At 40.9% G+C, this 21,505-nt stretch overlaps 1 protein-coding gene across 3 annotated transcripts in view; it reads right to left on the bottom strand.

Annotated features, from left to right (window-relative positions):
• Nucleotides 1-21,505, bottom strand: part of SGCD (sarcoglycan delta) — a 361,831-nt gene that overhangs the window by 19,274 nt on the left and 321,052 nt on the right. The gene's annotated exons all lie outside the window — the stretch shown is intronic.

Below are 21,505 nucleotides of genomic sequence, written 5' to 3'. Positions count from 1 at the left end.
TTTTGGGGAGAGTTGATATCTTAATAATATTGAGTCTTTAATGGATTTTCTTTTTAAATCTAACAGCCCAAATTCACTATTTCTTGATTTATGTGCTATTGTTAAATATTTTGGTTTGTATTCTTTAACCCATCAAGATTACTGCCGATACAATGTTTATTTACATGTCCACGTATTTTGTACTTTCTTCACTTATTCTGTCATCTTGTAATCTCCTTTTTTTGTTTTAGACATAAAAATATTACATAATTAATACATCACAATGTATGAACTTAAGACATAATTGTTAAATCTGAGATAAAAGTAAATGGGGATTCATTTACTAATCTCTCAACTTTTCTGTATGATTGAAGTTCTTTTTATTTAAATTCAGTTAATTAACATATAGTGTATTGTTAGCTTCAGAGGTAGAGTTCAGTGATTCGTCAGTTTTCTATAATACCCAGTGCTCATTATATCACGTGCCCTCTTTAATGTCCATCACCAAGGTTCCCCATTCCCCCACCCCTCCAGCAACTCTGTTTGTTTCCTATGATTAAGAGTCTCTTATGGTTTGTCTCCCTCTCTGATTTCATCTTATTTTTCCCTCTCTTTTCCTATGATCCTCTGTTTTGTTTCTTAAATTCCATATATGAGTGAGATCATATGATAACTGTCTTTGTTTTTAACATCAAAAAAATCCTTGGTATTATCTTTCAGTGAGCAAAGTGCTGGGGAAAATCCTTAATTTTGTTTTTCTGGAATAAATCTTTAATTTTTGTGCCCTCCCTTGTGGGAGGGATTTTAGCTGGATGCACAACTATGTTGACAGTTATTTTCTCTGAGGAACTGAAGATATTATTCCTTTGTATTCTGGTTTTCCGGTTGTGGTTAAGAAGTCAGTTTCAGTCTAATTTCAATTCTAGAACTTCTATTTGATTCTTTTCTCTCCTACTGCTTTTTATCTTTGGTACTCTGGTATGTTATTCTGATGTGTCTAGATGTGGATTTCATTTTACTCTACCTGATTTTTTTTTTTTACTCTAAATTTGTAGTTTTGTGTCTTTCATCACTTCTGGGCAATACTCAGCTTATATTCTTTGAAAATTGTTTTTGCTCCATTTTCTTACTCTTAGCATCCTGAAACTTGGATTAGACATTCTTACTCCAGCATTCCTGTAATATGTGTCTCCCTGCTTTTGGATAATTTTCATGTTCATTTATTTTTCATCTGTTTCTCTTAATATCCATTAGAAGTTTTACTTTTTGAGATTATATTTTCATTTCTGAAAATTCTGTTTGGTTCATTTTCTAATTTGTCATTCTTCTATCCCTTTATCTTTTACTCTTTCAATTCAGTCTTTTGTTTCTTCACTCACAGTAAACATACTTATTTTATATTCTTTCTCTGATAATTCTTGTATTGGAAGCTTCCATGGATCTGCATTGGCTGCCTTATTTTCCTGCTTGCTTTCTTGCTCATGGTGCCTTACTTGAGTATTTCATATTTTTCAACTGTGGGTTCATATTTTTCTTTATCTGCAGAAATTACTTGAGCCCTGTATTTAGGGTGCTTTTCTCTAGAGAATATTTGCATTTATTTCCATCAATCATTGGTGCCACCATCAGCTTGGGCCCACTGTAAACTAATTTCTTTGCTTGAGGTTTTATAACTACCCAGGTAATATACAATCAGGTTATAAATCAGAGTGAGGGCCAGTTTGGAGTTACCAAACTTTGGAGAAATGTTTTCTTTCCCTTCCTTTTGGTGCTGAGATTCAAAATACATAACTTCCCTTGCAATCTTCTGGGTGGAAGGGTTGGGGTGGAGAAGACTACCTAGGTTGAATTCTATTTTGTCCTTATACTGAGGGTTTGGTACTTTGGGGTCCAAGTTTCATTGTGGGATCTCTAATGAGACTGCCCACTTCAGGTGGGCCCTGAGATTTGTTTTGCTCCCATTAAAACTGTAGCTGAATTTCATCTAGTTTAGCAAAGCCTGTAAAGTTATAGCCAGACTCAATGCTCAGATTATTTCTCTAGGCTCCCATGCTATTTTAGTTCTTGGACTCTGAAAAATACCAATTTCCAGCTCAACACATTTAAAATATATATTTTTTTAAAGATTTTATTTATTTATTTGACAGAGAGAGCGAGAGCAGGAACACAAGCAGGGGGAGTGGGAGAGGGAGAAGCAGGCTTCCCGCTGAGCAGGGAGCCTGATGTGGGACTCGATCCCAGGACCCTGGGATCATGACCCAAGCCGAAGGCAGCCACTTAACGACTGAGCCACCCAGGCGCCCTAAAATGTTTTAAAGATATTTTTTATGTTGTAGTTTTAGTTGTTTTTGGTGGGTGGGCTGCTCAGGGTACTTAGCCTACCATTTTATTACACTATAGGTCCAAGTGTCTGATTTTTCAAAAGACGATGGAAACTGAAATTGTAGAGTGAAATCACCTCAACTTTAAAACTTGTTAGCTTATTACTATTTTATACCATGAATGTGCCAACTCTTTAAGAGCCAGATCTGGTCTAAGGGTTGCCAATTTGCTAGAAAACTGTCTAGAAGTTTATTGATCAAAGTTCAATCAGAGAAAGGGAACCTCTGTGAATAAAATATATATAGGTACATTATAGGAATTTAATGTGACTTTGTGTCTGATCCTGGGTCTGAAGTCAGCAGGATAGGCAGTCAGGAAGGGAAGATGGATGTGAAGTGGGGGAGACGATGAGCTGGAACCCACCAGGAAGAAGTGGTACGAGACTGTCACAGGTACCAGTTCAAAGGCTCTGATTCAGTGGAGGAAAAGCTGTTGCCCTTCTTTATGAAGCAAAGCATGGAGCTGGCACATGAGTTGGAGGGGTTAAAGACTTGGCTGCTGCCCCATACTAAGAAGGTGAGCCGGCAGGTGACCTCCAACAGTGCCTGGTGCCCTGCACCGACTTTCCAGGATAAAAGGAATATACCTGCTATTTACCTCCCACCCTCCAAGCCTCAGGCAGCCATGCTAACCCAGTGAAGAGAATTCCAGGAAATGTAGTTCTAACTTTGCTGAATTGGTACAATATAAATCCACTCCATATCATCCCGTTTTAAATGGCTGCTTTGACTTGAACACACTGTATTCAGTGGAATCAATTTCCAGTACAGAAACTGGTAGAAATAAAATAAGCACCTGTAAAAAGTGAGAAATGTGGGCTTTTCTAATTATATAGGATCTACTTTTAAGTTGAGTGAGTTACTTTGAATTGAAGCCCCTCGTATCTGCAGTTGGAATTTAAGCTTTACCAATGAAGCTGCTGAATTTTTAGAAATAGCTCTGTCTTTAAATCCTGAGTTGAAAAATCTAAGCAGAATATTCTAGGTTCTGCTCTGCAGATTTAAGAAATGGAATGGATATTCTCATTTGAAGGCCATTTCTCTCAGAAAAGCAGTGACATTCTGTCCTCTAGAGCAAAACTATTTTGAAGTTTGCTTCTATAAAAGGCAAGTCAGACCATCACAAAACATTCTTTTGAATCAACACTTCTTTTCCAGTGTAGAGATTGGTGACATATTTATTAAACATTTATTACTCTCAGCCTAAGGGGACACAGTGAAGTGGCCTGTATCCCAGACTGGTAGTCTGGGTTGGTCTTGAAGGTCCATTAGGAGTTGACTCATTTATTTGGTTAACAAACATTTATTGATTTCCTAGTATATGCAAAGTGCTTGGGTCACAGTTGTAAACAAGATAGTCCTAATCCTTGCCTTAGTGGGTTTATGTGCTAATGAGGATGAGAGACATTAAGCAACTTGTTTTGGCAGTGAAGAGTCCTTGATGGAGAAGTTACAAGGACCTTATAGCTGCGAACCAGGTCATGGAAGACCTGGAGCCTAGAAAGCTTTATGCTGACTCCTGAAGGATGAGAAGGGGTTAGCCTGGTGAAAGATGAGTGTGTCAGAGGGAGCAGCAAGCCTAAAGACTTTGAGGATAAAATAGGTTTTTTTTTATTATTATTATTGTTACATTAATCACCATGCTTTATACATCATTAGTTTTTTTTCTTTTAAAGTATTACTACCTTTTAAGATTTTATTTATTTATTTGACAGAGAGATACACAGCGAGAGAGGGAACACAAGCAGGGGGAGTGGGAGAGGGAGAAGCGGGCTTCCCACTGAGCAGGGAGCCCCATGCGGGGCTCGATCCCAGGACCCTGAGATCATGACCTGAGCCGAAGGCAGACGCTTAACAACTGAGCCACCCAGGTGCCCCTACATCATTGTTTTTGATGTAGTGTTTGATGATTCATTGTTTGTGTATAACACCCAGTGCTCTCTGCAGAACGTGCCCTCCTTAATACCCATCACCAGGCTAACCCATCCCCCCACCCTCCTCCCCTCTAGAACCCTCAGTTTGTTTCTCAGAGTCCATAGTCTCTCATGGTTCGTCTCCCCCTCCGATTTCCCCTCCTTCATTCTTCCCTTCCTGCTATCTAATTCTTCTTCTTCTTTTTTTTTTTTTTAACATACAATGTATTATTTGTTTCAGAGGTACAGGTCTGTCTGAAAAGAAATTCTAAGAAGGCTGATAGAGAATGTGGTATTAATAAGAAGAGGTAAGTCAGGCAGGGCCTTGCAGAATATGGTGAGATAATAAAGGATTTAAAAGGGAGAGGTGGTGTAGGGGAGTAAAAAGATAATGGACAACCTGATCAAATGTCCATGCTGCAACAATGACAGTGATGGTTAATTTTACACGTCAACTTGACTGGGCTGTGGTATGCCCAGACAGTTGGTCAAACGTTATTCTGAGTCTGTAAGGGTGTTTCTGGATGAGATTAACATTTAAATCAGTAGACTGAGGAGACTGCCCTCCCTAATGTGGGTGGGCCTCATCCAATCAGCTGAAGACCTGAATGGAACAAGAAGGCTAAGAAGGAACTTTTCCTGCCCTTAGGCTGGAACTTATACCATGGACTCTGTCGAGTCTCCAGCTTGCTGACTGCAGATCTTGGGACTTTTCAGCTTCCATAATCGTGCAAACCAATTCCTTATAATACATCAAATATATAGGATATATGTTTCCTCTTGATTCTGTTTATTTAGAGAACCCTAATACTATATATAGATAGATAGATAGATGATAGATATAGATATTTATTATTTACATATATGTCTACAGAGTGGATATGGGGGGGCAAGAAGATTGCAAAGAGAGCAGGCAGGAGTTATCCAGGTGGGAGAAGACAGTGACTCAGATTTGATGATGGAGTGACTCAAAGACATTTCAAATTGAGGGGGTTTGAGATGTCAAGTGGAAATGCGGACATGTGGGGCTAGAGACTGCAATGTGGGAGGTTATGTTTGATCATCATTGGCAGTATATTTCTGTAGCGCTGAGTTAAGGGTACTGTGTGCAATGCAGAAGACATATCTGAAAACCTAGTTAGATTCTGTGGACTTGTTTTGACTGGTGAGACTAGGCAGGTGCACTGCAAGAACTGGCTGTCTCAGCCAAGTAATGATGGTGGCATCCTACCACGGTTAACATTTCCTCTGAAATATTCTCTTTCTATAGCCAGAGACAAAGCAAATTCCAGACCAGAGTTCCAAAGTGCCTAGACTCTGTTGCCCTTTGAGGTGGTTTCACAGCTCTTGTGTGGCCCAGGGAATATGACAACAAGAAATGTGGTTGTGTCTCCTAGGTTTATGAAACCCTGGAGAAATGTTTTCTTTATTGAACCATCATTGTCTGGCCACATTTCTGCATTCATTTGTAACCTTTCCTTCTTTACTCAAATTCCAGTTCAAGTACCTGTAAAACATGGAGCAGCAACCACGTCCCTTTCTTCCTTGGTTACACTCAGAAGTGTCATGAATCAAAAAACCCTACAAAACTTTAAATGCTATCACAAGGTCTGTTTTTAAAACTCAGGGAATAATTTATTTGCTGTTGGCATTATCAGTTTGTTCTCTCCGTTTCAAGCTCATTTTTTGTTGAAATTGTTTTTTGTGGAAACAGTGATTACTTATCCAGATTTCTCGTTTTCATTTCCTTCATCATAAGAATCTACATTAATCACTCCCAAACCTAGACAAGCTTTTAGATCATATTTTGCTCCCATCCTCAGAGAATGGAGACAATGGCTTTTGTTACTTTGGGGAGCGACCTTCAAAACATCATAAAAACCAAGTAACATATGTGGTAACTCAAACAGATGAGGGTTAATGCCAGCCTCTCTGCAGAAAGAGCATATTCCCACTAACACCAATACCTGGATTACTGTGCATGTTCTCAGTTTGAGGGAAAAAATGAAATAGAAAAAGTTATGTTTGAAAGAGATATAATTTAGAAAAAGCTGGTGGGTGGGGTTTGTCAAGTTGGTGGTGTTTTTGTTCATTATAGTGGCTGCTTTGGGGGAGCTCTTGAATTGGTTGAAGCCATGGCTGAGAAATTTCAATTGAGTCAGAATCACATGGGGAGTGTTCAAAGCTTGGGTCACATCCCACACAAACTAAAGTGCCAGGGCATCTATATATTTAAAAAAAAATTTCTCTATGTGGTGATGGCTGAGAACTACTGACTTAGATTGACTTAGCAGATCTCTGGGTGTGTTAGAGATATAGAAACTTTAATATGGCGGGCGCCTGGGTGGCTCAGATGGTTAGGCGTCTGCCTTCGGCTCAGGTCATGATCCCAGGGTCCTGGGATCGAGTCCCACATCGGGCTCCCGGCTCGGCGGGGAGCCTGCTTCTCCCTCTGACCCTCTCCCCTCTCATGCTGTTTCCCTCTCACTCGCTCTCTAAAAAAAAAAAAAAAAAAAAAAACTTTAATATGGCATGCTACCATCCCACTGATGGGAATAGAATGGTTGTGGTATTGCTTCTGGTTGAAAAGCAACCCAAGCTGTGAGACAGCAGCTGAGTTAATATACTTGATAAAATGAAGACCTGCAGTACATACTCTGGGGGTCCAATGTACTTCCCTGGCCAACTGTATTTCTGTGTTGCTGATGTGATGACACTGTATATAAAACGGTAGCAAATCAGTGGGATTCTTTACTCAAGGAGTGTGTATATTTCTTGATCAATTTCTCCATTGATCTTAAGTTTACTGGCTCTCTGAAATTTTCAAGAGCTCAAAGTTGAATTCCTATTTCAAGAAAAGTGCTTTAAAAATTGCATATTTTACTTGTATGTTTGATAAACACTAATGAACCAACAGCCACTTCGGTGAACTTTGACTTGTATCAGTATAATGGGCCAGTATGTTTAAAGTATATTGAGTATATTTAATACTGACTGACATTTTGATGCCAGACAACTCTTAGAGCATGGTATTGGTTACCATCATGTTTAACACTATGGCTCCTTCAGTTTTTAACTTAAAAATGTGGGGTGCCTGGGTGGCTCAGTTGGTTAAGCATCTGACTTCAGCTCAGGTTGTGACCTTGGGGTCCTGGGATGGAGCCCCATGTGGTCAGGCTCCTCACTCAGCAGGGAGTCTGCTTGTCCCTTTCCCTTTGCCCCTGCTCTCTTCAGAAAAAAAAAAAAATGCAAAATACTCCCTCTGACCTCATTCTCCTGCAACCCTTGTGATTCATCCTGTATTTTTGAGTTAAGCTTTTATATAGTGTGATTCAAAGGAACCTCAGAGGTCTCAAGTGAAAGCCCAGTGTCCTGTTCCAGGGACAGATTTAGATTCACATACCATTAGTGAATGCACACCGTATGCCCTGCACATTGGGTGCTTTTCATTTTGTTCCATCTGGTATTCAGTACTAGCTCCGTTTGTGAACAAAAGCCATGGAGCCTAAAAGCGGTGAAATGTCATGGTCCAGACCACGTGCCTAAAGACTTGTTTATCAAATCCAGGCCCCCGGATTTCTAGCCAGTAGGTTTTATAATATTCCACAGTTCTGATTGTTGAGAAGTAGTTCCACCTATTGGGTGGAAGCCTCATTCTACAATCGGCTATGTAATCTAGGACTTTAATAGGTTAATGTTCCAAATTTATAAAGACAAGTACCCTAGTTATTCTGTGGTTTTATCTGGGCCAAAGAAAATCTTCAGCAGATGCTCCGGGGCATATACTGGCGTGACCCTCCTGCTCATCCTGCCTGGAGAAGATGGGAGGTCCCCCTGCTCCATCCTCTAATCTCCTCTTGGTGTGTCTGGTTTCATTTAAATCCCAATTCTTTGGAGAGGCCTTCCCTGACCCCTTCCATCACTGAGTGACATTCCTTCATGCCACTGAACACAATTTGTAATAATTAGACTAAGCTCTGTAAGGGCAGTCATTCCACTAGATTTATGTCTAGCATCGAGGATTCTGCCTGCTGTTCAATACCTTGCTGTTGAATGGATGTCCCTCTTAGATTCTGTTACCTATCACTGAATACAGTGCTCCTGTTACATTGTGAGCAAGGTTCAGGACCAAAAGAACCAGCCTCTCCCCTTACCTTCTTGGGAGGATTCTGGACCACTTGGTGCAGCCTAATGACATTACAATTTGCGGTCACCTTAGTGTTATCTCATACTGAGTTTAGACCAGAAAAAAAAATAACCAAAAACAAAACCCTCAGTGTGTGACCCATTTTGCTGGTAACCACCTCATTTTGTATGTGTGCTGGTAGGACCATATTTTGGCCCTTGTAATATGTTACCTTTTAGATTTTCTATGAGGGGTCACAGTTTCTCCTCCCCCGCCGCAATATATTCACCTAAATCTCTTGGGAAGGAATACAGTATATGGAATACACACCCCAATATAGTGGTTTAAAGCTTGAGATTCAGTATCAGGATTTAAGTCCAAGCACCACCATCTGCTGGATGTTTGGTCTTGGAAAAGGGGCAGGGTGTTTTTGAGGTGTTCAGTAGGGATAACAATCTGTCTTTGAAAGGATTATTACGAAGCTGCCATGTGGAAATGTAGGGTGATGCCTTAGTCAATATATGGTACACAGGAACTGGTGACAAGTGACAGTTTTATTACCGTAGTCATCCAGATAAAAAATCTGTCACACCTATTCATTCCCTCCTAAACTGGTTAGGATGGGTGATCATGTTTTTCACCATCTCTAATCACCTCTGGCGTTCGTAACGCTTCACCATCCACAAGAGGCATCCTGGTTTACACAGTGGCAATATCACAGCCTTTGCAAAAAGCCTGCATGCCAAGGGTAATTTCAATCCAAGATGTGCACTGTTAGAAGATTTACTAAAATGTCAATCACTTTGAGAGGGGGAAAATCTTGACAGATTCTATAGAATCCATCAGTGACTTTCGCGAGGGGAAAAACTGATCACAAATACTGTGCCTTAGTCTAACAGGGGCTTCCAAATGGTGGATGGTTAGAAGCTTGGATTGTGTAGCGAATTGTATTTCTCAAAGCTGGGGTTTCCAGGGTGACTGCATAGGAAACTGCAGCTATCATAACTGCCCGTTCCAGGAACTCTCTCCATAGTTCTTCCTGTGCCCTCCCATTGTTCCCACTGAGAGATTCTTTCTCACATGAGAAACTAAAGAATTGATTTGAATATCAAAGAAATGATGTACATTTCCACATTCCCACCTCATTAAATGACAGTAATAACGTTCAAGTCTTCCCAATAAGACCGAATGCTCTCAGAACATTTAATGACCCATGCAACTAACCTGACTTTGTGTGTAACAGAGCTAGGCTGTCAATTGTACTTAAAAATGAAAATTAAGGAATCAACAAATGTTATTTATTAGACTTCCCTTGAAAGGAAATTTCTAGTTTTGAAGTCAGTGTGCAGCTCCAGAAGGAGCACTGGACCAGGAGTGGATTCTTGTTTACCACTAGCTCGCTGCGGGGACCCACTCTCCCGTATACACTGAGAGGGTTAGATGGGCAAATGAAAGCGTACTTGTCCCAGTGCTAAAAAACAAATCATGTTTCTCATTAGCATACAGATTTTGAAAGATTAATAGCAAATGAATGTATTGTCTGCCATAAGATTCTAATGCCAGAGATCCTTTGAGACAAGGGGTGATGATGATTTTTGTCCACCCTCAATGTAGACACTCAGAGACATCCTAAAGAATACTCTGCATGTGTTTGTTTATATTGTATAGGAATCCCTATCTGTGGGAGCCAAAATAGCCATTTTCACTCTAGCCAGGCTGAAAAGTGAAAATGAATGCCTCACATATGAATAATATTTCATTCAAGCTTAATATTATAAAAGCTATTTAATAAAAAAACATTATAGCTAAAAATTATTGCATACTCACTATGTGCTAGTCACTGTGCTAACTGAAACAATTTTAGGAGGAAGTTGCAGAGAGGGTATTCCAACCACAGCTCTATTACCAGAAACCAAACTTTTAAATGCCACCCTAAAACTGCCTCTATTTACCAAGAATGAGCAAATGTTAGAGTAGCAAGATGAAGTTTTAGGGCTCTAGAGGAAAAGTAAATTATAATAAGACTTACGGAGTACCTCATTTGGGCTAAAAGACACTTTGGATGGTATGAATGCATTCATTGAAAATGAAAGTAAATGGTATCTATTTTAATTGAAAATTTCTATTTTTGGTCCTGCCATGAAATAAACAATTTGGTTAACATCCAGCTTATATACTTTGCAATTTTTCACAACCCATTCAAGGATCTTCTCTGAGTTAAACTGGTAACACAGGAAGCCTGAAACTGTATTTGAAAGCAAGGTGGAGAGAGGCCAATGGTTCAGTCTCAGGCTGGTTAGCTAGAGGACTATATGTGTACTGGAGGCTGACCACACTTGAGGGCGTGTTTCAGAATGATTTGTGAATGTCTAATAATGATCATTACCACTACATAGAAAACCTACTATGTTTGTGGACTTTCCCATGGTCCAGGGAAGTATGTGGTCAAATCTCTACTGAACAGATGAGGTTTGCCCAAGGCCACCCAGTCCCTGACTCACAGAGGTGAGCCTCCAGTAACCAGGACTTCTTGGCTTCCAAGTAGCTTTCTCAAAACAATTATTATAACAATTAGCAATTATCATAGAAGATGAATAAGTTCCTATGGGGCACAGGACCCACCGAAAGGCCAGTGTTTCTTTGAAGTCCTTTGTAGTCAGCTTAAAAAGTTATATGCTTTAGTGTTCTGCAGCATATAATATCTCTATGTAATGGAAAAGTAATGATTTAATTCATCATTGGTTAAATTACTTGGCCTCTCCCTTAAAATCTTTAGGCAAAACATTGTCCAGGAAGATGTGTCAAGTTTGTCCCATGGCTTTCTGTTTCCTAATTGGAGAAGTACTGCACTGGAAAAAGCAGAGTATGTAAACACACATTCTGGGGTCTGACATTCCACTCAATAGCTGTGTGATCTTGGACATGTAATGAGCTTCTCTGAGCCTCAACTTAATAAAGGTAAGGTTATTATTTTTTTTAAAGATTTTATTTATTTTACGAGCTGGGCTGGGTGGGGAGAGGGAGAAGTAGACTCCCCACTGAGCAGGGAGCCAGCCGCGGGGCTCGATCCCAGGACCCTGGGAGGCAGACACTTAACCGACTGAGCCACCCAGGCGCCCCGGTAAGGCTGATTCTAATAGATGTTTACAGAGCTGTTACCAAAAAATATATGTTCATTTAGTGTTCAGCAGAGGTGTGGCCTATTCTACCATGATACGGTTGTGAAAGTGGGAGAAGAAAAGCTCTCAAGACTGGTTAATTAGTGGAGATACAGGATGAAAGTTCTTTCATACTTCTCTTTTTTTTTTTATTTATTTATTTATTTATTTATTTATTTGAGACAGAGGGAATGAGAGACAGAGAGCATGAGAGGGAGGAGGGTCAGGCGGAGAAGCAGACTCCCTGCCGAGCAGGGAGCCCGATGCGGGACTCGATCCCGGGACTCCAGGATCATGACCTGAGCCGAAGGCAGTCGCCTAACCAACTGAGCCACCCAGGCGCCCCTCTTTCATACTTCTCTTCTGCCACTGCTTTGATATTTCAATTGGTTCCCTGTTAAAAGTATGCTTTCATTTCAATTGGCCTATGGCCTTTTGGGATTTTTTTGCTCTTCATCTTAGTTTGTTGAAGAACTAAATGGAATGGTTTTAATGTAGTCTTGATCTGTTTTTACTTCAGAGCCTCTAGTGCAAGAGGTGGAGGTTAGAAGTCCATTTTAGCAATGACTATAGCTGGTGGTGAGAATATTGCACATTTCTCTCTTCCCGTGTGTTTGTCAATTTTATCACAAAACAAATACCATGTGATTTAAATAAAAACTCACCCTAGAACTCTGAATCTTTCCTTAAAAGAGGCAGGGTAGGAAGACACTGTAGAGATGAGAATAGTACTATTTATAATATTGAGTGCTTCTTGTAGTCCAAGTGTTGGCTTAAATCCTTTATGTGTTTCATCCCCTTTAATGCTTGCTACAACCCTAAGAGATTTGTCCTATCATCAACTCTATTTAGCCAAAGTGATAGACCTCACAGCCAAGAATCGTGGTCTCTCAGGACTTTGCTCCAAACATTTCTGTTCATACACATAAGAGATTTTCATTTGAGAAAGAGTCTTGTTGCAAGGCAAACCATGAGACTAGTAAAGGCATGTGGCCATAAAGAGAAGGTCTTGTTCTCAAAGGAAAAATCACAGTATAATAATGTGCTTTTCTTTACTCAGTCACAACAAAGTAAAAGCTTCTCAGAAAAATCCAAGAAAGATATATAATATATACCATATTTTGATGTAAAGCAAATTCTTTACATGGTGCAGATATCTCTGCCAACAATGGTATTTATCAAGATTATTTATTACAAGGCATTAAAATAAATCTTTTTTTCAATTACTTTCTAATGAAATGTTCCAATTACCTTTTAAATGGTGACCTATGGCTGTAATTTATTCCAGTGGGGATAAACCTTGCTTATACAAGGTTTCAAGGGCTCCCTCATGAACTACACTAATTACGATAATAATCCTCTATCTTTGTTTACATCAGTATTTATCAATAAATCCTGAACCTCATTGCAATATAGTTCTCTGCGTTAGATGACATTAATCATCAGGTAATTTCCAACAGTTATGGTGCAAATCTGCTATAAAAGAGATGTTTCTGCAAGCCAGCTGATTTTGGAGCATGTTTATTAATGGGGTTGAATTCTGGGATAACCAGGAGAGAAGTCCTAGAGTTGTTAAACACAGTGACATTGGCAAAATAATGCTCTTAAGCAACTGGTGGGTTAACAAATGAATACTACTACAGGAAAGTGTCAACCACTATTTCAAAGGGCTTCATCTGGGGGCTCCTGATGAAGAACTAGGCTTCCACCAGTACCAATCCATGAAATGCCTCCACCTTTTGCAATAACTTTGTCCTGAATGGGGTTTTATTTTAGTACAGAATTCAGAGGCGAGCAGGAAGAAAGTACCATCACTGTGAGAAGCCCAGTTTTTCCAGCAAAGAAAAATCTTTCAATCTTATTGTTGAGACCACTTCCTTTTCATTCTCACTATTGGTTTCAAAACGGATTTGCCATGAAGTTGTTGAGACCACTTCCTTCCCATTCTATAACACCATGTCACTGTTGGTTTCAAAACAGGGATTTACCATGAAGTCATTCTTCTGCACTCCTATTCACCTTTTGGTTTTTAAAAACTTCCCCGAGCTTTGGTTTACCCCTCTGCTATATGAGGCTAATACTAATACCGACCTCATAGGATTTGGGGGATTTGAATGTAAAACACTTCATGCCTGGCCCATTCTGAGAGTTCAAAGATGTTAGCTATTTCACCATTGATGGAGTCAAACAATTTAAAATTCATGAGACAGAGAAAACCTGTACCTGTTCTTATTTCCTCAAACTCCCTTCTATATTTTCCATTGAAAGGAAACTTGTGTAAAAGATGGAACGTGATTTATAAAGGGAAATACATTGATTACCTTCCCTGTTTACATGGTGATGAGTAATTGATACATATACTTTTACTTAGTCCATGGCTTATAATGTTTGTTTATTCTCATTTTATATGTGAAGAAATTAAGACATAGAAAAAGAGATTTATATTATAGAACACATAGGTAAGTAGCAGAGATGAGATTCAAACCTAAATCTAGCTTCACTGTTTCTGGGTCGGGGGAGGGGGGCGGGCGCCTGGGTGTCTCAATCAGTTAAGCCTTCAACTCTTGATTTTGGCTCAGCTCATGATCTGAGTTGTGAGATGGAGCCCGGAGTTCAGCTCTGCATGGAACTCTCTCTCTCCCTTTGCCCCTCCCCATGCCTGCACACACACTCTCTCTAAATAAATAAAAAATTTAGTTTCTAGGATGTACATGGAAATAATACGCTGACATTCTTTTGTCAACCTCTGCTGAATGTTTACCAATAGTTTGAATCACTCAAAGAAATTGGGGGTTCTTGAGTGCTTAGGTATTAAAGAATTGACCAAGAGGTAGTATGGGTCTATCTACATTGTTTCACAACTGCCTGTCGTGCATTAATCAAATGTTGAACACTATCAGCTGTCTCTTCTCCAGGTATTTATTAAGGCCTTACTATGCACGATGCATTGAGAATATAGTAAGGTACTTTTTAATCACTTTTCCTCTTTTGTATAGGAGGAAATGTTAAGTAACTTGCCGATGTCCATACAGCTAGTTAAGTAGCAAAACTTGGATTTGAACCTCAGCACTCTGGTTCTAAAGTTGGTGCTCATTATAATACCTCTCCTGAAGAAGACAAACCTGTATACTAACAATTGAAAAGTAGGGGCACCTGGGTGGCTCAGTCGTTAAGCGTCTGCCTTCGGCTCAGGTCATGGTCCCAGGGTCCTGGGATCGAGCCCCGCATCGGGCTCCCTGCTCTGTGGGAAGCCTGCTTCTCCCTCTCCCACTCCCCCTGCTTGTGTTCCCTCTTTCGCTGTGTCTCTCTCTCTTTCAAATAAATAAATAAAATCTTTAAAAAAAAAAAAGCAGATAGCATTTAGTGTAAGAGAAATAGAATGAGGTGGAAGACATGAGTGGTGGGTGGGGAGAACCTTAGAAAAGTCTCCCAAGAAGAAAGTCAGAGGAGATGGGAAGCAAATTTCTCAAGGTGGAGTAATCACAGGGACTTTGGAGAGTAGGGTAGGGATGGGTAGAAGTCAAAGGCTAAGGAGGTGAGGAAAGACCCTTAAGACCTTTTGGACCAAGGAAAGGAGGATGGAATCTGTCCTTTCAAGGGGGATAAACAGGGAGCGATGTGCTAGGACTGTGTTTAGAGAGACCCTCTGATTTTGGGCCCAGAGAAAATACTGCAAGGGGTGACAGACAAAACGGAAAGCAGTCAGACAGGTTTGGGGATTAGTGTGAAGGGAGATGACATCCAGATTTATGCCTTCATGTTGCCCTTGACTAATCATGAGAAGCAGGGATGGTAATGGGATGGAGCTAAGGCGCTGGCCTGTGGTACTCTCAGGAAAGATGAACATCTTAGTGGGCACTTGTCTTTTGGGCTGAGGTTTAGCACGCTCACAATTACTGTGACAGGCAAGGTCTCTGAAAAACGAAATAAGGATGCAAATATGTCTGTAATATTTTAGGTATTTTCAGAACTTTTAAGCATAGCCATCTTCAAGATGTGCTGCATGAAGATAACACTTAGAAAACAAAATCAAACATGGACATAAATACAATTGAGAAGTGGAAACTCTGGGGAGAGAATGAAAATTTGAAAAGAAAATCTTAAGATCTCATACTAGATTTTATTAGATGCCAGGTCAGTGACAGAAAATAGAGTAGACAAAGTGTAAGATTAATAATTAACCAAGGAGAGATATGGATATGCAAATTAATAAACCATCAAGATAATTAAGAAAGTTTTTTTTCTTCAAAGATTGGAAGATCATTAATTATACTGTGTTGCAGAGAGTCAGGCCTGCCTATGTCTGCTCCCACAATCTCTGCTGTGGGCCAATCCCTTTACTGGGGTGTTTGGAGTAGGGGTGGGCCACTTTGTGTCATCTACAGAGAAAGGGACGACTGCCTTACTTCCAGATGGAGCCCCAATTCCTATTTATGGAAACTATCAGGCTCAACTGCCTTTTGATTCTGATACTTCTGTTTCTTTCTAATACATTTCCATAACCTGTCTGGAACAGACTTCTTTATAACCAACTGATTCTATGCTAAGACCATCTGTTAGTCTTATCCCAGTCTTTCTAAATGGTTTTATAAGAGCATGCTTCCAATATGCAATACTCCTCGATCAAGCTTGACCCTTCCCTGAGATAGCCTCTCATTCTTGGCATCACCATATTAGACAATTCCTTAGAACTCCAGATGTGCATTGTTTATCAGCCCTTCCATTATTGTGTTTCATCTCAGACATCCAGACTCCTCAAGTCCCCAGTTTAAGCATGGTACTTCCTCTTACAGTGTTCACTATCCCAGTGAGTGGCACCACCATTCTTAGTCACCAGCTAGGATCCTTTTCTGACATTGCAGAAGTCCTGCAGAGCACTATGTGAAAGGCTTAGTAAAAACAAGCACCCTAGCGTATTAATCTTAAAGAAGTTATAGTTTACTGTGATACGTACAAAGGACACATCATCAGCAAAGCTCTCTGCAAGATCTCAAGCTGGAGGATGTTTAAGAAGAGCGATTTCTCAAGTCTCTCCAGATCCCCCCAGAGGATGGGCTGGTAACTGTGGTTCTCTCTGTTCAGAGTGACATCCTCCCAGGGTGCAGAAAACCCCAAATGGGGACTTAAATACTTAGAGCCTCTTAGAGCCTCTAAATATCATCACTCTAAAACCCCAGCACAATTAACTTGCTTTTTTGAAAACTGTTTTTAGAAAACCTTATCACCTAGATTAACATCCAGTTATGATATTTTCCCATGCTACAGGTCCAACCTGCTCCACATCCAGAAGTTACATAATAGATGTGAAGCCTCCTAGATGAGCATCACATTCAGTTCTGTGCCAATGACCAGTGCCTGGCGGTAAGCAGTTGGTTATCTTCCATGATAGATGACTGGCAAGGGGCCCAGGGGGTAGGCCTGGTGAGGGATTACACAGCTATCTTGTTCTCTCTTGACTTCCAAATTCAAAAAACATGATACCCACTGGTTTTATTTTCTAGATCTCTTTAAATCTATCCTCTTGTTTCCATACCTATTGCTATCATCCTGGCCCAAGTCCCTAAAATCCTTCCTGTGGACCATTGTATATTTTTCTGTCTTCAGCTTGGCTCTCTCCAACCCATTCTCTACACTGCAAGGAGAGTTTTTGATCTCTTCTAAACAGAAACTAGATCATGCTATACACAAACATACACACCTGGTTTGAAACACTTGCAGTGGATCCTCACTGCTTGGAGGCTAAAGATGGAAATTCTTAATTTGGCCCACTGATCCTTGCATTATCTGGATACTTCTTAACTCTCAAGTTTCATCTCTGACCTTGATCTTCCACACCACCTTCCATACAGCTCTCACACATGCCACACTCCTCTCCCACAGACTGCTTCCCAATGTGCTCCTCTAGCCCAGGACCTTCTCCACCACATCTTAAGAGCCCAACTCAGCATTCCTTCCTCAGGAGAGGCTTCTATAGTCATGTGACTCGCTCAGTTCCCTACTACAAACACTATGAAGAGAAGATTCAAGATGCTATATCAGTATGTAACTATTACAATTTTACATATATTTGTGGGATTATGTTTTTGCCCCTTTACTAGAATATTAGGTGCAAAAAGGGGGAAGGATTTTTACCTGTTTTATTCACTGCTATATCCCTTCGGGAGGATGGTGCTAGCAACATGTGGGTCCAAAATCAACATTTGTTGAATAGAAGTGAAGAGAGATGCTCACTGTTGAAACCCTAATACCTAGCTTATAGATGGGAATCTGCAGGCACTGGATAAATATGATTACAGTTCAGTGGGATGAATGTGAATGACTCCCTCCCTCATCTTGCCTCTCAATTTCAGATAATCATGGTGTGCCTTCCCTTTCATACTTTGTAGAAGTCTAGAGAGATGGAGCATTTAAAAATATAATTTCATCCAGCTCTAACCTTTCCATTTGATTTGATAGTGCTGGCATTCAAGGGGCTTCTAATCCTTTCTAAGCAAAGGGCTACTTGGAACTCCACTACAAGTAGATATAGTTTCTTACTTTAATGTTTAATTTACTAGCAGGTAAGGACTACGCAAAAAGCTTTTACTCTGAATGTGGATGTATTTGTGATTCATGAGCTAACCGGACATTTAGTGGGCAAGGCGGAAGAAACAAGATGGCTGGTTCTCTGCCAAAAGGCAATAGAATGTGTTTGTTGTAACATAAAACATTCCATAAATGGAATGGGCTGCCTTATGATGTGGTGAGGCCTACAGCTGAGGTTGTTTATAAAGTTCGAATGGCTAGTTGTCAGGGAAGTGACAAGAATAATTCCAGAACTGGATGTAACATTGGATAAGGTGACCTCCACTCTTCCTTCTCTGAGATTCTATATTTGGTGTAAAGTACATGTTGCATTTTAAGCTTGGGAAGAGGTAGTAAAACACAGTATGATAAGGGGAGCTGAACAGCCACAGAAGAATTTATTGTGGTGAATTCTGAGCTTGTAGCCCAGGAAACAGAATGAACCCAAAGCCCAGAATAGTGGCTGTATAGATTTTATGACAACACTGTCATCAAGGCTTTGATTACAGTTGTGACAAGACAAAACATTAATGTGTGAGTGTTCACAGCTTTCCTTCCTCCCCATGTCTGCCCCCAAATACACTTGGCCTTGCCTGCTTAGATTCTCTCTTCCATCCCGCTCTCTTCCCCAGCAGAATTTGTCAGAGCTAATAAAAACCAGAGAGAGGGGTGGAGAAGGATCGACCACTCTGTAGACTGCAGTATTGGCAGAGTGGGCTGGAAACAAGTGTGGATTAGCTGCCTCGCGGGGGTGACAACATATGATGGTGGAGACCGAGACTGGTTCCCCATTGTGGAATTCCTTCTCAATTACCCTTGCCTATCCAATGTGATTCTACTCTAGGAATAAGCTATCATGGACTCAAGGCTTATAAGGATTATACATTCTCAAAATAATAATCAATTGCTTCTGTGATCAATCACTCCTATTTTTCAGACGCCTATTACTTTTGTGATCAACGGTTCCTGTTCTTCAGGAGTCCAGCATGGGAAACACTGGTATCAAAAGAGAGTCTTCTTTTTCTTAGTGAAATGGGAAACAATCAGCAGGGAACTTCCTTATGTTCCCACCACCCAACTAATCTATGTCTGTACTCATACTTTATCTTTCCTGCTTTCATTGTGCATGGACTCTCCTTGCTCCCAGGGTTGAACCCTGAACTTACTCTCTAGATCTCTCCCCTCCTTAGCAAAATCATCTTACTATTCCTTCTCTGTAGCATAAATTGTCCTTTCTCTCATGCATCATTAAGCATACAAACCTGCTGCTTAATTTCTCTCCCTCTGATATCAAAACTCCTAAAATAATTATTTATTGCTCCATTGCCATCATGAGGACAAAGTCAGTGGTCCACTCTCTGTCTCAGTCATTCTCTTAGCAGTATTGGACACTGGTCCTCCCTGCTCCTTCTTGCATGTTCCAACACTTGTCTTCCAGGACATCTTTCTCATTCTTTTCTTTTTATCTCATTGGTAGTTCCTCCTCCTCTCTCTGACCTCACGACTGACTACCCAGATGATTTTAACCAGTGTCCTGGCCTGCTTACCAAATCTGAGTGGATGACTCTCACATTGACATTTGCTCAGGCCTCTCCTCTGAACTCCAGACTTGGGTATCTGCCTACTGAATTTCTCCACCTGGATAGCCACAGGCATCTCAGACAACACATTCAACCAAAACTCCTTATTCCTGCTCCCTGGCCTCTAGATCATTCTGGCCTCTAGATCATTCCCTTCTTGCACCTTTCCCCGTCTCTGTTGACTGCAACCTCATTTCTCCAGTTATTCCAGCCATAATCATTGGGCTTATGACTAATTCCTTTCTCACACTCACACACTACTCCATCAGGAAATGCTGCTTCTCTCTCTTTTTATTTATTTTTGAGAGAGAGAACGAGGGAGAAACAGACTCCCCACTGAACAGGGAGCCTGATGCGGGACTCTATCCCAGGACGCTGAGATTATGACCTGAGCCGAAGGCAGACTCTTAACCGACTGAGTTACCCAGGTGCCCTCTGCCAAAGCTCTTCACAAAATGCCTAGTGCTACCACCATCTTATCTTGCCTGGATTGTGCAAGAGCCCCTTTACCTGGTCTTGCTTTCCTCCCTGCCCTTCACAGTCAAAGGTGGTGGCACATCTGGGCCAAAGTTACCTTTGAGTGAATTTAGAAAGTCAACAAACCTTTCTTTAGGAGAATACAGCCCTCTGCTGGATTGCCTTCAGTACTTAGCAGCCCTCATTTCACCGCGGGGCTTAAAACCCCCACGTGGTAAGCATGTCAGCCAGAGCAAAAGCTCCAGTTTTTACAACCCTCCAGAATGCCTCCGAGCACCTGGCCCCTTGCTGCCTCTCTGTTCTCCTCCCTGAACAGACAAAGCATGCAACCGCAAAGGGCCTCTGGGACTCTGTTTTCTGTGGTTGTACTGCACCTGCCCCCACCCCAATATACACATGGCTTGCTCCCTTACTTCCGGTGCCTGCTCAAAACGCCAGTGGATTAGAGGGCTCCTCCCCTGACCACCACTCACAACAGGTTTCTCCCCAGATGCTCACCATCCGGCTTATCCGACTATTTTTTCCTATTACTTACCTGACATCTGGTTGTTTATTAGTTTTATGGTCTGTAGCATCTACTTGCCACACAATGTTCAATAACTATTTGTTGAATTAATGCTTGGTGCCTCTTCATTGAAAGGCTTTGATAAAAGTAATGGATACGAATATGGTATTGCAAAGATCTGCGTCTCTTCAATCCCTGTCACAGAGAAGTTAGGGGCAGAGCTTCTGGGATGACCAGGGTAGAGGCTGGAACATGTGGGATCAGTGTGGCTGGGGCTGTAACACATCTGAACACCCCCTCTTCCTTGGAAAGTGGAAAAAAAGAGTTCAGAGGTAAATAAGGGATCTTGTGACCTAACTACGATCCAGTTCTGCTTTTTAAAGTCTAATTTGGGGTTTGGAAACAAAACTTAGAGCTAGCAATAGAATGTCCCTTTGACCGCCCTTGTTCCATGTGCCTAGGGCCTTTGCTAATCAGGTGTCCTCACTGTTATCTATCCATCCATTCCCCACTCCCTACCTTCTTTAGAGACCTTATGGGGATAGCTGTGATTTGGGGATGTTGGGAGAACTCTCCTTTCATTGTATGACATGTCTTAAAAATCCCGGGTCCTGGCTATCTCCTATCCATTCATAACACTACTAAACATTTCGATCGTAATGAAGACCACCATCTACCACTGCTTGTGCATTTAGGTACTGTACCTCGCAGTGCCGTATCTTCACTCCTACTTCAACAGGCAGCACTACGAGACTGAATCCTGCTCTCATGTCTTTAGATTAATATACCAGTACACGCTAAGTAGATTACCCTTTATGAGTG

Source organism: Leptonychotes weddellii, chromosome 7 (assembly GCF_054177405.1).
Source record: "Leptonychotes weddellii isolate Sample4059 chromosome 7, ASM5417740v2, whole genome shotgun sequence".
NCBI classification, from domain to species: domain Eukaryota; kingdom Metazoa; phylum Chordata; class Mammalia; order Carnivora; family Phocidae; genus Leptonychotes; species Leptonychotes weddellii.
Note: the sequence above shows the minus strand (reverse complement) of the source record. Positions and strands in the feature narration are given on the sequence as shown.